This window comes from Parasteatoda tepidariorum, chromosome 4, assembly GCF_982258835.1.
Source record: "Parasteatoda tepidariorum strain Cologne lab strain chromosome 4, Ptep-v5.0, whole genome shotgun sequence".
In the NCBI taxonomy this organism is placed as follows: Eukaryota; Metazoa; Arthropoda; class Arachnida; order Araneae; family Theridiidae; genus Parasteatoda; species Parasteatoda tepidariorum.
In genome coordinates this window covers 30,795,756-30,808,577 of record NC_141758.1, presented here as the reverse complement: position 1 = coordinate 30,808,577, position 12,822 = coordinate 30,795,756, and the positions used below count along the sequence as shown (strand labels likewise).

Below are 12,822 nucleotides of genomic sequence, written 5' to 3'. Positions count from 1 at the left end.
TTATTGAGCCTTATGATTTAGGATGTTAAATATTGTAAATAAACGTTTATTTTCAAGGACATTATCTTTTAAGAAAAAAAACAGAAATGAAAAAAATAGATATGAAAAAATAATTAAAGCCAATCGGATTCGTGATGCTTAGCTGGTCTTCCATAAACAAATTACATAGGTAGTCACAATGGTCAATCTTACCTGGAAGAAAACGCTTTGAAGACGAATCGTTGATATTTAGGATGTTAAATATTGTGAATGAACATTTAATTTCAAGGTTATTATCTTTCACGAAAGAAAAAAATAGAAATGAAAAAGAAAAAAAAATAGAAATGAAAAAACAGTTGAAGCAAATCGGATTCGTGATGCTTAGCTGATAAGCAAATTAACATTTGTAGTCACAATGGTCAATTCTTACAGGGAAGAAAGCTCTTTGACGACGAATCAAAGAGCTTTAGGATTTGAATATTGTAAATAAACGCTTATTTTCACTGACATTATCTTCTCTTCAAAAAACAATGAACGAAACGAGAAAATAATTAAAGCCAATCGGTTTCGTGATGCATAGCTAGTCTTCCATAAATTGATTAACATTTGTAGTCACAATAGTCAATCTTACCGTGAAGAAAACGCTTTCAAGACGAAATATTGAGCCTTATGATTTAGGATGTTAAATATTGTAAATAAACGTTTATTTTCAAGTGCATTATCTTTTAAGAAAAAAAATAGAAATAAAAAAAATTGAAATGCAAAAAATAATTAAAGCCAATCGGATTCGTGATGCTTAGCTGGTCTTCCATAAACAAATTACATAGGTAGTCACAATGGTCAATCTTACCTGGAAGAAAACGCTTTGAAGACGAATCGTTGATATTTAGGATGTTAAATATTGTGAATGAACATTTAATTTCAAGGTTATTATCTTTCACGAAAAGAAAAAAATAGAAATGAAAAAGAAAAAAAAATAGAAATGAAAAAACAGTTGAAGCAAATCGGATTCGTGATGCTTAGCTGATAAGCAAATTAACATTTGTAGTCACAATGGTCAATTCTTACAGGGAAGAAAGCTCTTTGACGACGAATCAAAGAGCTTTAGGATTTGAATATTGTAAATAAACGCTTATTTTCACTGACATTATCTTCTCTTCAAAGAAGAATGAACGAAACGAGAAAATAATTAAAGCCAATCGGTTTCGTGATGCATAGCTAGTCTTCCATAAATTGATTAACATTTGTAGTCACAATAGTCAATCTTACCGTGAAGAAAACGCTTTCAAGACGAAATATTGAGCCTTATGATTTAGGATGTTAAATATTGTAAATAAACGTTTATTTTCAAGTGCATTATCTTTTAAGAAAAAAAATAGAAATAAAAAAAATTGAAATGCAAAAAATAATTAAAGCCAATCGGATTCGTGATGCTTAGCTGGTCTTCCATAAACAAATTACATAGGTAGTCACAATGGTCAATCTTACCTGAAAGAAAACGCTTTGAAGACGAATCGATGATATTAAGGATGTTAAATATTGTGAATGAACGTTTAATTTCAAGGTTATTATCTTTCACGAAAAGAAAAAAATAGAAATGAAAAAGAAGAAAAAATAGAAATGAAAAAACAGTTGAAGCCAATCGGATTCGTGATGTTTAGCTGATAAGCAAATTAACATTTGTAGTCACAATGGTCAATTCTTACAGGGAAGAAAACGCTTTGACGACGAATCAAAGAGCTTTAGGATTTAAATATTGTAAATAAACGCTTATTTTCACGGACATTATCTTCTCTTCAAAAAAGAATGAACGAAACGAAAAATAATTAAAGCCAATCGGTTTCGTGATGCTTAGCTGGTCTTCCATAAACTAATTAACATTTGTAGTCACAATGGTCAATCTTACCGGGAAGAAAACGCTTAGACGACGAATCGATGAGCCCAATCGATAACTTTCACACCATCTTCATTCACAGAACATTAGAGTGACCTCCGATTTCTCCTTCACATTGAGGAACATCTGTTCTCAGTTCTGTTTACTTACATAATTGCACTCAGTTATTGCCTTTTTTTTTTCGTTAAAAGGGTAGTGATAAGAGTAACCCTTGAATTCATTTATGTTTTTATTTGCCCAATAGTGAAAGTCTGGTTTAAAATTTGCAGGGAAATAAGGTTCATTTAAAATAATTTTTATTGTTTTCAACTTTTTAATTTATTTTTTTTTATTTTCGCATTCTGATGAATGCATTAAGATCAAAATTCTAAAGCCTTATATTTAGTTTGAATATTATGGAAACCAAGAACCTATTAACCCATTGACACAGATGGGACACCGGTGTCCTTTTTATATAATTTTTTTTGAAGATATAATTACAAACAAAAAGGCTTTTTGGTATATTTAATGAAAAGAAAAAAACAATCTAACATTTAGATAAAAAAAAGTTTGAACCTACAGTAAGATTCGGCACTCCAATAGTTGATCTGTTGGATTAACGGAATTGTACTTTAACTAAAAAATAAAATCTTAAAAAAAAAAGTAGTTGGAAAATTATTTTTTTATTCATGTGCAAAAATTTACCAAAAATTGGTTTGGTTAATTAAAGAAATTTCTATGATGAATAACAGCTTCTCTTAGATCTAAATAACTGCAAATAAGAGCAAATTTAAAAAATTATTGTGTAGAAGTGAGCTGCGTTTGGAAGATTTTACCTTTAACGCAGAAAGACACACCGATGTCCAAATTATATGTTTTTCTTTTGACGCTCTAATTTTAAACGAAAGTCTACCTACACTTTTTTTTAATTATGAAAAATTGTCTAATATGTAGTTAATGAAAGAATCTGTTAGATTATCGGAATTATATTTGTACTGAAATATAAAATTAAAAAAAAATAGTTTGAAAACAATTGCATTTATTCATATTCAAAAATTTATCAATACTTGACGTTTTAATTTAAATAAATTTAAAAAACGAATAACGGTTACAATTACGATGGAATCTCTTTACTTTCTTTATAAATTAAAATATTTTTCTTTTGCAAAATTATTATAATAGTATATTTTAATAAATCGAAATTTTAAGAAAAATTGTATACCACAATAAATAAATTATTAAAATATTTATTAAAAATCATGAACTTTTTTGATTTTGTATATGGCCAAAATTATAAAACAACTAAAAATGTAAGAAGTGGTTAATTGAGAAGTGGAATTGTACTTAGGGGCCGTTCAAAAAGTACGTACATCCCGAAGGGGGGAGGGGATTTGCTATTATGTACGGTTTTGTACAAAGTACGTACTTTATAAACATACACCAAATTTAAATTTGACTTTATCCTACACACTCCTTAAGTAAATATTTAATTTTATTTAAAACATAATTATTTTAATTTTTATGAAAAAGGGGGGTAGACTAATAAAATGTACGTACTCTAAGGGCCTTAGACAGTAATGTAAGACCTTATGTACAGTAATGTACGAAGGGGGGGAGGGGTTTGAAATTTCTCCATTTTTGTGTACGTACTTTTTGAACGGCCCCTTATATATATTTCATTTCTTAAATTGTTTAATCGTGACTACCATCATGGCATACATTGTAAATTATTCATGTTAAAAACTAATAAATCCTTTGTAGTCGCCTTCAATAATAGTAAACTGAAAGAAATATACGAGAAAAGTTTTTAAAATTAATCTTTTAATTGATTTTTGCTTTTTATTAATTACCACTTCTCAGCCACTGTGGTATCCTTGCTAAGAGAACTATGTTTAAAACTCTTCTGCTTCATTTCACTACCACGTGATTTCGCTAAGAGTTTGTTGGATGGTCTTTCCATTAAACTGCGCAATTGAGTGATTTACCTAGATAATTTACTAATTAACGGTTTCCGTATCGTTAAGTTCGTAGGTTTGTATCTCTTATTTATTATTAAATAGTGAAAAATAAATAATGTGTTAATTTCAATACATTTTTTACCGTTTGATTCCTTTCTATTACAATTTTTTAATTGAGTTGTTCTATGAGTGTTGTTCTTCAGTGTACGATTTGTTCTATGAACTAATTTGTTGATTGTATCTTTAGATATTTAATTGTCATGTTAACTTAAGCAAGCAAGAGCGCTGTTGTTGTTTAAAAAAAAAAGATTTTATTTTCTCCTAAACGAGTGCCTTGTGGGTGATATACAGACTAATGAGTGCCTGATGGGTAATTTTTAGATTACCTAGATAGTTATAGAAAGGAAAACAGTTTTTGACACTTTAACGGATCATCTTAGTTAATCTGCACATTGCCTAGGTAATCAGTAGAATAACTGTCTACTGCACTTCAACGGTTTTTATTCTATTTTTTTTTTAATTATAAGCATTAGTCAAATTAATCCACATGATTTTTATATCGTGAAACATACTGCAGTAGGAAAGGATACATATATTTGATAAAGTTTTTAAATTGTAATAATAAAGACAAAAAATACTTTTTTTTTAATTTCACTAAGACTAGGATTAGGAAGCTAAGACTAGGATTTGGATTATTAAGGCTAGGAAAATTATTCAAAACACGTTTTAAATAGAACATAATCGAGAAAATATTTCAAAATATTTATCTAATCCTAGTTCGGCTTAATGATCTCATTGCTGGTATGTTTTTCAATTAAATCTTTAATTGAACCTTATTAAATACAAATTTTAAACTAATCTATTAAAAGGAAATAATATTTTGAACGTATGGTCAGCGAAGACGACTAGTAAAATTGTTTTTACTTTTAACCCTTTCGCTCCGACTGTCACAAATACGTGCCAGCATAAAACCGTATCAACCGGGGTAAAAAGATAAAACTGGTAATCAAAGTATTTCTTTAGCAGTTTATTTGTGGGCGGAGTTATAATTGTTTGATTTATTTAATTCACCATTACTTTGCTAAAAATAAAACTATCTAGTTATACTTTGAATTAACATTGATTATATATATGATTAAAGTAACAATAATTAAAGTAAAAGCAAAGTAAGTCTGTCAAATTAGAAATGACTACATTTAAGTTACCGTTTTTTATTTAATTACATCCTGATTCTGATTTTGTACGAATGCTTTTCTGAATCACCCGTCCCCAAGGGGTTAAGGTGATTTGGTTACAAAACTTTCAGTCAGAAGATTTACCTTATTTCACTTGCATGTATAAGATAAGAATTCATGCAATCTATTCATTTCCATTTTATTAATTATAAGCCCTTTTAGTGGTCAATTTTAAAATATTCATACTAAGGTTCAATAGTGACGTGTCTGGTAGAATTTTTTTCTTCAATAATGAAAATATAAAGATACTAAAATTTATACACTATACGTATCTAATAATCTTAATAATATATATATATATATATATATATATATATATATATATATATATATATATATATATATATATATATATATATATATATATATATATATATATATATATATATATATATATATATATATATATATATATATGGGTGGTTTTTGCGAAATACGACAATTAGACAGTCTTTTGCTCCAAGATCTAATGGCTACTAATACTATACTACTAAAAGAAATTCTTTTAAAAAAATTAATAAATAGCGTTGCTGTTAGCATTTTAAAATGACTTAGCATCAAAATTTACTGTTTTGTATACTTAAAAAATCTAATTATAAAATATATATTAATACAAATTTAATTATAAAATATATATATTAATATAAATTAAATTACAAAATATATATATTAATAGAAATTTAATTATAAAATATATAATATTATTAAATATATATAACATTGATTTCTGGAAGAGAAGTCAAAATGGGGCTCAAAGTGACATTTTACATATACAATTTGAATTGTTACTACAAATATTTAAAGAGTTTAGTGGAAGAATCAGGTAAAAGATATTTTCATAGAAGGGTATGAAAACTATTTTATTACGGATTTGTTTGAAGGCTGGATTTATAATTTTTTGCATTATTAAATTTATCACTGGCTAATGTTAAATATCAATCGATCTAGTCCTGCGGTTTTAACTGGACACCTGGTCCGCGGAGGCGCCCCTATCCCATCCAGCATGATATGGTTAGCAGTTCAAAATGAAGATAAAACAAGGGAAAATTACAGAGTAATGAAAAAAAGGGGGAAAAAGAAAATTAATAATAAAAGTAAAAATAACAAAAACTAGGAGAAAAAAAAATCCGAAAATAGTGTGAGGAGCATTCAAAAAATTTTTTGAGTGCTCCTCACACTATTGTATTGATATATTCTGCTTTGACTATATTGATACAATATTAGAAAGCACTCTTTTTTGCGGCTATAATAGTGCGGGCTGATGAAAAGATTATATCTTTTATTTTCCGGATTTTTTAAAAGAATTCTATCATTTTTTTCCTTCCAGTTTTTGTTATTTTTATTTTTATTATTAATTTTCTCCCCCCCCCTTTTTTTCATTAGTCTGTAATTTTCCTTTATTTTATCTTCATTTTGAACTTATTTTATGAGTTCTATTTACTTGCAGCTCATGCGCAATAAATGAAACTTATTGTTTTACTTAATTTTCTTCGTGTTTTTTGCATTTATTTATTATGCTACATATATATATATATATATATATATATATATATATATATATATATATATATATATATATATATATATATATATATATATATATATATATATATATATATATATATATATATATATATATATATATATATATATATATATGTTGACACAATGCAACAATAGTAGAACGGAAAAAAAGCAGTAGTACTAATTGAATTCAAAGTTCATAACTGTTACATTTTATAACAAATAACCATGTCTATTTTAATTGACTACTAATTCTCACTTTTCATCAAAAATTTGTTGCAATTTTTTCTATTTTTAAAAAAAAATTTCAACTCCTTTTATATTTATATTTAATTTTCGACTGAACAAATCCACTCTATCACTTTAACTAGTTAGTGCCTAGTTAGTTTACTTTTTCATTATAAACAAGTTCAATAATTTAATATTGATTTTCATACTGAAAAAATACACTTCTCCTGTCATAGTTTAATTATATAAAGTACTGTTTCGAAATCCTTTTTAATAAGGTTTCGATAATATGGCAAATATTTGTTGAATGTACCACATAAACAATACAATAAAGTATGCAAGATATTAAAGAATAAAATTCTAAATTAACTAGTAGATGTTTATTGAATATATCCGAGAAAAGAATCCGTTAGATTTAAAAGACAAAAGTTAATTAAATTTCCCAGGAAGAAACTACAAATATTGTACTCGCGGCATACTTAGTCTTTTAGCATTGTTTACATTACGATATCTGCAATATCCCTAGGCCATAAAATGTACGCATAAATATCGTTTTTAATCTTATTAAAACACTATATAAGAGATACATATTTCTTAGACAAGAATAGGTGTTATTATAAAAGTTTCAATCTTGAAGCTTATGATTACTCAATATCCTATGGAAGAAAAAAAATATAAAAACGAGCGATAGTGGAAAAAAATCAGTAGACCCACTTCTCGGTATTTGTTTCGTCTATACATTTTTGTTATAACCATTTTTCATCTTATTCCTTTTTAATTTATGCAATATTACTTTTTTTAATTAATTATCGATATAGTAAAAATAATATGTATTTGTAAAACTAGCAACAACTAGCAGGCCGCTAACGACAGTAGAATGAGAATTTTTGTAGTATTATTTTAATCATTGTATAGATTACCGCAGTATTTAAATGATTGATTACACAGGGAATCGTTAATTTTCTTTGCGTGAGATTTTTGTGCAGAACTTCTTTATGTTTATTCACGAAGCTGAATTCAGATCAGCAATCAGTTTTCCTATACAAACTGCTGCTTTCATACAATTTTTATAACATATTCAATACCTTCATTACCAGGGCTTTTTAAAACTCACTAATATTAAAAAATATTTAAAATAATAAATACAATTCATTAATTACTAAATTTTTCCCATTCTCTGCTACTTAGAGAATGGTAAGAAGAATTCAATAATTCACTTTCATACTTGCCAACTCTTCCGGATTTTCCGGAAGATTTTATTTTCATATTTAAAGTGGCAGTAATTATATACTATTTTTTCTTTTATAATATTAATTTTTAAATGATATTGATCACCACTATTCTTACAAAAATTAAGCACATATATTAAAATGCGTTACTATCATGGTTGTCAACTTAAGTTTGCTAATATACAACGTATTTGTTTGCTTAAAATTGAAGTTTTTATTCCATTTTAATACCACTGGGAAAAATGATAATGGAAGGGATTGAAAGTTGGCAGGTATGCACTTTAGTTTATGATGGTCGATCCATTAACCCCTTGGGGACGGGTGATGCAGAAAAGCATTCGTATAAAATCAGAATCAAGTTGTATTTAAATAAAGAACGGTAACTTAAATTTAGTCATTTCTAATTTGACAGACTTACTTTGCTTTTACTTATTTCATTATTTCTTCTTCTTTATTTCTTCTTTTCATTATTTCTTACAGTTCATTGCCTTATATCAAGATATATGTCTTTGTCTATTTCAGTTAAATTATTTTTCAGAACTAGGAACTTCCGAAGAATACTCTAAATATATATTTTTACTTTTCATAACGAGTTGATATGCTATGGGAAATTTTAGCTTAGGTTCACAGTCTATATACTATCTTCTGATTCAGTTTCCAATAAATCGGGATAAACATATGAACCATTTTCAACATGAGTTTTATAACTGTTAAAAAAAGTCGCCAAATTTGGTGATAGAAATTTTAATTCCGAAATTCATGGCACGCGAACAAGTTCTTAAAGGCGTATTTAAAAATAATCAATGCGAGTATTGGGAAACCTGTTGAAACGTTAAATTCCTACTCATGTCACCTGTTGAAGCGTTAAATTCCAACACATGTCACCTGTTGAAACGTTAAATTCTAACTTATGTCACCTGTTGAAACGTTAAATTCCAACACATGTCATCTGTTGAAACATTAAATTCTAACGTATGTCACCTGTTGAAACGTTCAATTCCAACTCAGGTCACCTGTTGAAATGCACGTATTCAAAAAGAAATAATGTTTTTTTCTTACTTTTCTATTCTGTGTAGTTTTAAAATAAGACAAAATTTTGTGATAAGTTTCGTATAGTAATATAGCGACAGAAAACAAGAAGGAAAAAAAATATACATTATGGCATAAACATAACTAATATATACTTATTTTTGTTTTCGCTTCAAACTCATTTACTCTGCATTAGTTCAACAGTAGTATACAACAGTGGTGAATAAAATAAGTCAAAGAGTTGTGATTCCACCCACAAATAAACTGAAAATCTGTTTCGCCAAGTGAAATTCTCGAGAAAAAAAAATTTCGGTTTAAAATTGTGGTATTTACAGAGGTATAGAATTATTTTTTTTATGTATAGCCAATTCTCAATTTAAATGAAGCAAGATTATTTTTTTTAAAAAATCTTTCCGTACATTTCACTTCTCTTCAAAAATAGATTTGGGTACCTGAGACAAACGATGCTTTCGTCCATTTATTATTACTGTAGCAGTCAATGGATTCACAATAATTTCAGGAGAAAATATATTTTATGCAAAACTAATACTGACGTATTGTTTTCAATTTTTAAGCATGTATCTAGTAAAAACATAAAATTTCAGAGTTGCCAACTTTTTACGATTTTGAGAAAAATTTTTATAGTGATATATTAGATTATGTTTTGATGTATTATTCTATGTTTTGTAAATTTTGTTGTCGAAATTAACGAAAATTCTGAAAGCTTTAGTTTTTAATAGTCTACCACTCTATAAAACATTTTTTAAAACCATAACAGTTGGCAGCTCTGATAATCATACTATCAGAGTACATAATTTATGCTCTGAAAATTATAACTATATACCAATATACAATCATGAGGAATTTGTCAATAATATTGGGCATGAAAATCTATTGAGCCTTTTTATAAAGGCTCTTTGTGACAATTCTAAAAACATACTTAACTTAAAATAAATAAGCATAAACGGCGTCTAGTTCTTCCTAAAAATTAAAGTGGAAAATAATTTTGTCAAAAAATGTATTTCATATTTTTTAAATGCTTTTCTGATCGCTATTATTTGATTTTGACGCATATGAAGTTATGTTAGAGAATGGGGTGAACGTTAACAGCATTTAAGTAGTTGCTGAAACAGGTACATTACCACTATAAAATTCATGATTACCACTGGAATAAGATAGAACTAAAAGATAAGATAAATTCTTCTGGGATAAGATTAAGCGTAAAATATAATTGTAAATGCAGAAGTATCCTATACTTAATTTAAAACAAAATCAAAAATATTACCTAAGCAATCTAAAAACGTTTCGATAATGAAAATTTCATTAACCGAATTTATTTCACCATTTGTCTTTTATAAAATTCTTCATATGTAGATTTTCTATTTAAAAAATGTAAGTTTAAGTGAATTATTTTTTTATTATTATTTCCGAAACAACTTTTGACATTTATTTTATATTTTTCAATCTATTTTTCTTCTGTTTTTTTTATAAAACTTTCAATACCCATATTCATAGAATAAATGTATAAATATAAATATGATAATTATTTAATAATATAAAAAGAAGTTTCTTTGACACTTATTTTACATTTAGCAACCTTTTTTTTTTGTTTTAAAAAATTTTCATTATTTTTATTCTTAGAGTAATTGTATAAATATATTAATTTTTTTATAATTTCAAAAGAAGATTCTTTGACACTTATTATATACTTATCAGTAATTTTTCTATTTTTTTACAAAATTGCGAATACCGGCATTCATACAATAATTGTATAAATATAAGCATGATAATTATTTAATAATATAAAAAGAAGTTTCTTTGGTACTTCTTTTATATTTATCACTCTTTTTTCCTCAATTTTTAAGAAGTGTAAATACCATTCATAGATTAAATGTGTAAATATAAGAACAATACTTATGTTATAATTTAAAAAGAAGATTCCTTGACACTTGTTTTATACATATCAATGATGTTTTAATTTTTTTTATATTTGAATAGTAAATATCTTAAATCATACATTAACTGCATGGTTGTAAGCATAATAATTTTTCTTATTTATTTAAAAAACAATTATTTGATATTTATTTCACATTTATCAACCACATTCAATTTTTTTTTATTAGTTTATAATTGTCACCAATTACAGATTACATGAATAAATATAAATACAATATTTTTTATGTAATTTAAATAAAAAAAAAAGAGTTTTGACACTCATTCAAACTTGATTCAATTTTAAAATATTAAAATTTCAAATATTTCCATTCATAAAAAAAAAAAAGAAATGATCTTCTATAGACTGATATTAACTCACTGACACTGAATATTAAAAAAAAAAAAGAAAGAATAGAAAAAAAAGAAAACTCACCACATATATCTCTATGTCGAAAGATAGGGGAAAAAATACTTTAATCTCCCCATTTCCGAACAAGAAACAAAATAATAAAAGAAATCGAACAATCTCTTAATCAGTGCAACTCACTATACATGTTCCATCACTGAATTGAGTTAAAACGTCTTGTAACAGGTTTAAACAGAAATTGGAGAGAGAGAGAGGGAGAGAGGATCAACACTGAATGAAATAGGAGAAAGGAGAATTGTGGAGATATTCTCCACTGTCTTATGCCCACAGTTCCAAATCCAAGACTGAGGACTCAACTCTCCTTCTAAACCTCTCTCTTTCTCTCTCGTTGCTAGGTCGGCGGGGGTGGTTGAGACCCCCTAAAGAGAAAGAACTACTTGAGCTTGTTGCTTCAGAGCTGCGGAGGAACACACGAACCAAATCACACTATTTTCTTCCCCCTCGCGAGAGAATACACCGCCGATCAATCCGGGGTGTCCGGTGCACGGACAGAATCGGAATTTTGAGTTTCGATCGCAGCTTCGGGGCAGAAGTCCTCATCGTTTACTTTTTTGAGGGATATAAACTTTTTTTTTTCCTCTACCAAGAAAATAAATTTGTCATCAAACATTTATTTTTTATTTTGGTAAAGGAAAATGAAATATTTTGATATTTTCCGGATTGAAGAACGGGTTTAAACATTTTTATAGCCTTTTGAGTTTTTACAATATTGTCGAAAAGCTGTTTATTTTGCGTTATGATGTAATAAGATACTGTATTCCTAAATTTTGAATCTTTTTGTTCGTTAATCAATTCTATAATGTCAAACCACAGCTTTTCAAAAAAGAAAAAATAGACTTTTGCAAAAAGTGTATTTCAAAAGTGGGGAGCAAAAAGCGCTGCAAAGCTGCAAAATTGTACTGTCATGGGAAAGTTTAAGCAAAGAGATAGTAATAATATTACCTTATGAATAAAGAATTAGGCTATTTTGACAACAGTTCGAAGCATAACTACTATACATCTTGCGTATGTTTTAGGTTATGGTTTGTTGTGGTAAATAAAATAATTTTAAATTCTAAATAAAGCTTAATGTGTCGAAATTTAAACGTTGCTAACACAAAATTCTTCATTTTTTATTTTTTTTTCAACGTACGTAAATATGGCTTCCAGGCATAAATTTACTGGCCATCTACGGAGAAAAGCAAATCCGTCATTTTAAGAAAGTCGTTTTTTTTCCAAAATTTAATATAGAATAGTCAAAAATGAAGGCAATATGAAAAAATAGTAAACACATATTTTTTAAGTGAGAGTGTATTTAATTTTTATCTCTTACATGTTCGCATGGCATCGTAGTGAATTATTATTAAACGTTTAATGCAACATATAATGACATTAAAATTATTACAACTTATTATTACAACATTCA

The 12,822-nt window shown here is 27.0% G+C and overlaps 1 protein-coding gene across 1 annotated transcript in view; it reads right to left on the bottom strand.

The window, feature by feature from the left end:
• The window catches only part of LOC107447924 (uncharacterized), a 229,877-nt gene extending 218,032 nt beyond the window's left edge, over nucleotides 1-11,845 (bottom strand). Inside the window, exon 1 of the mRNA XM_087160872.1 lies at nucleotides 11,424-11,845. The gene's annotated coding sequence lies outside the window, so the exon portion shown is untranslated. The remainder of the gene's footprint in view (nucleotides 1-11,423) is intronic.
• Nucleotides 11,846-12,822: the final 977 nt, after the last annotated feature.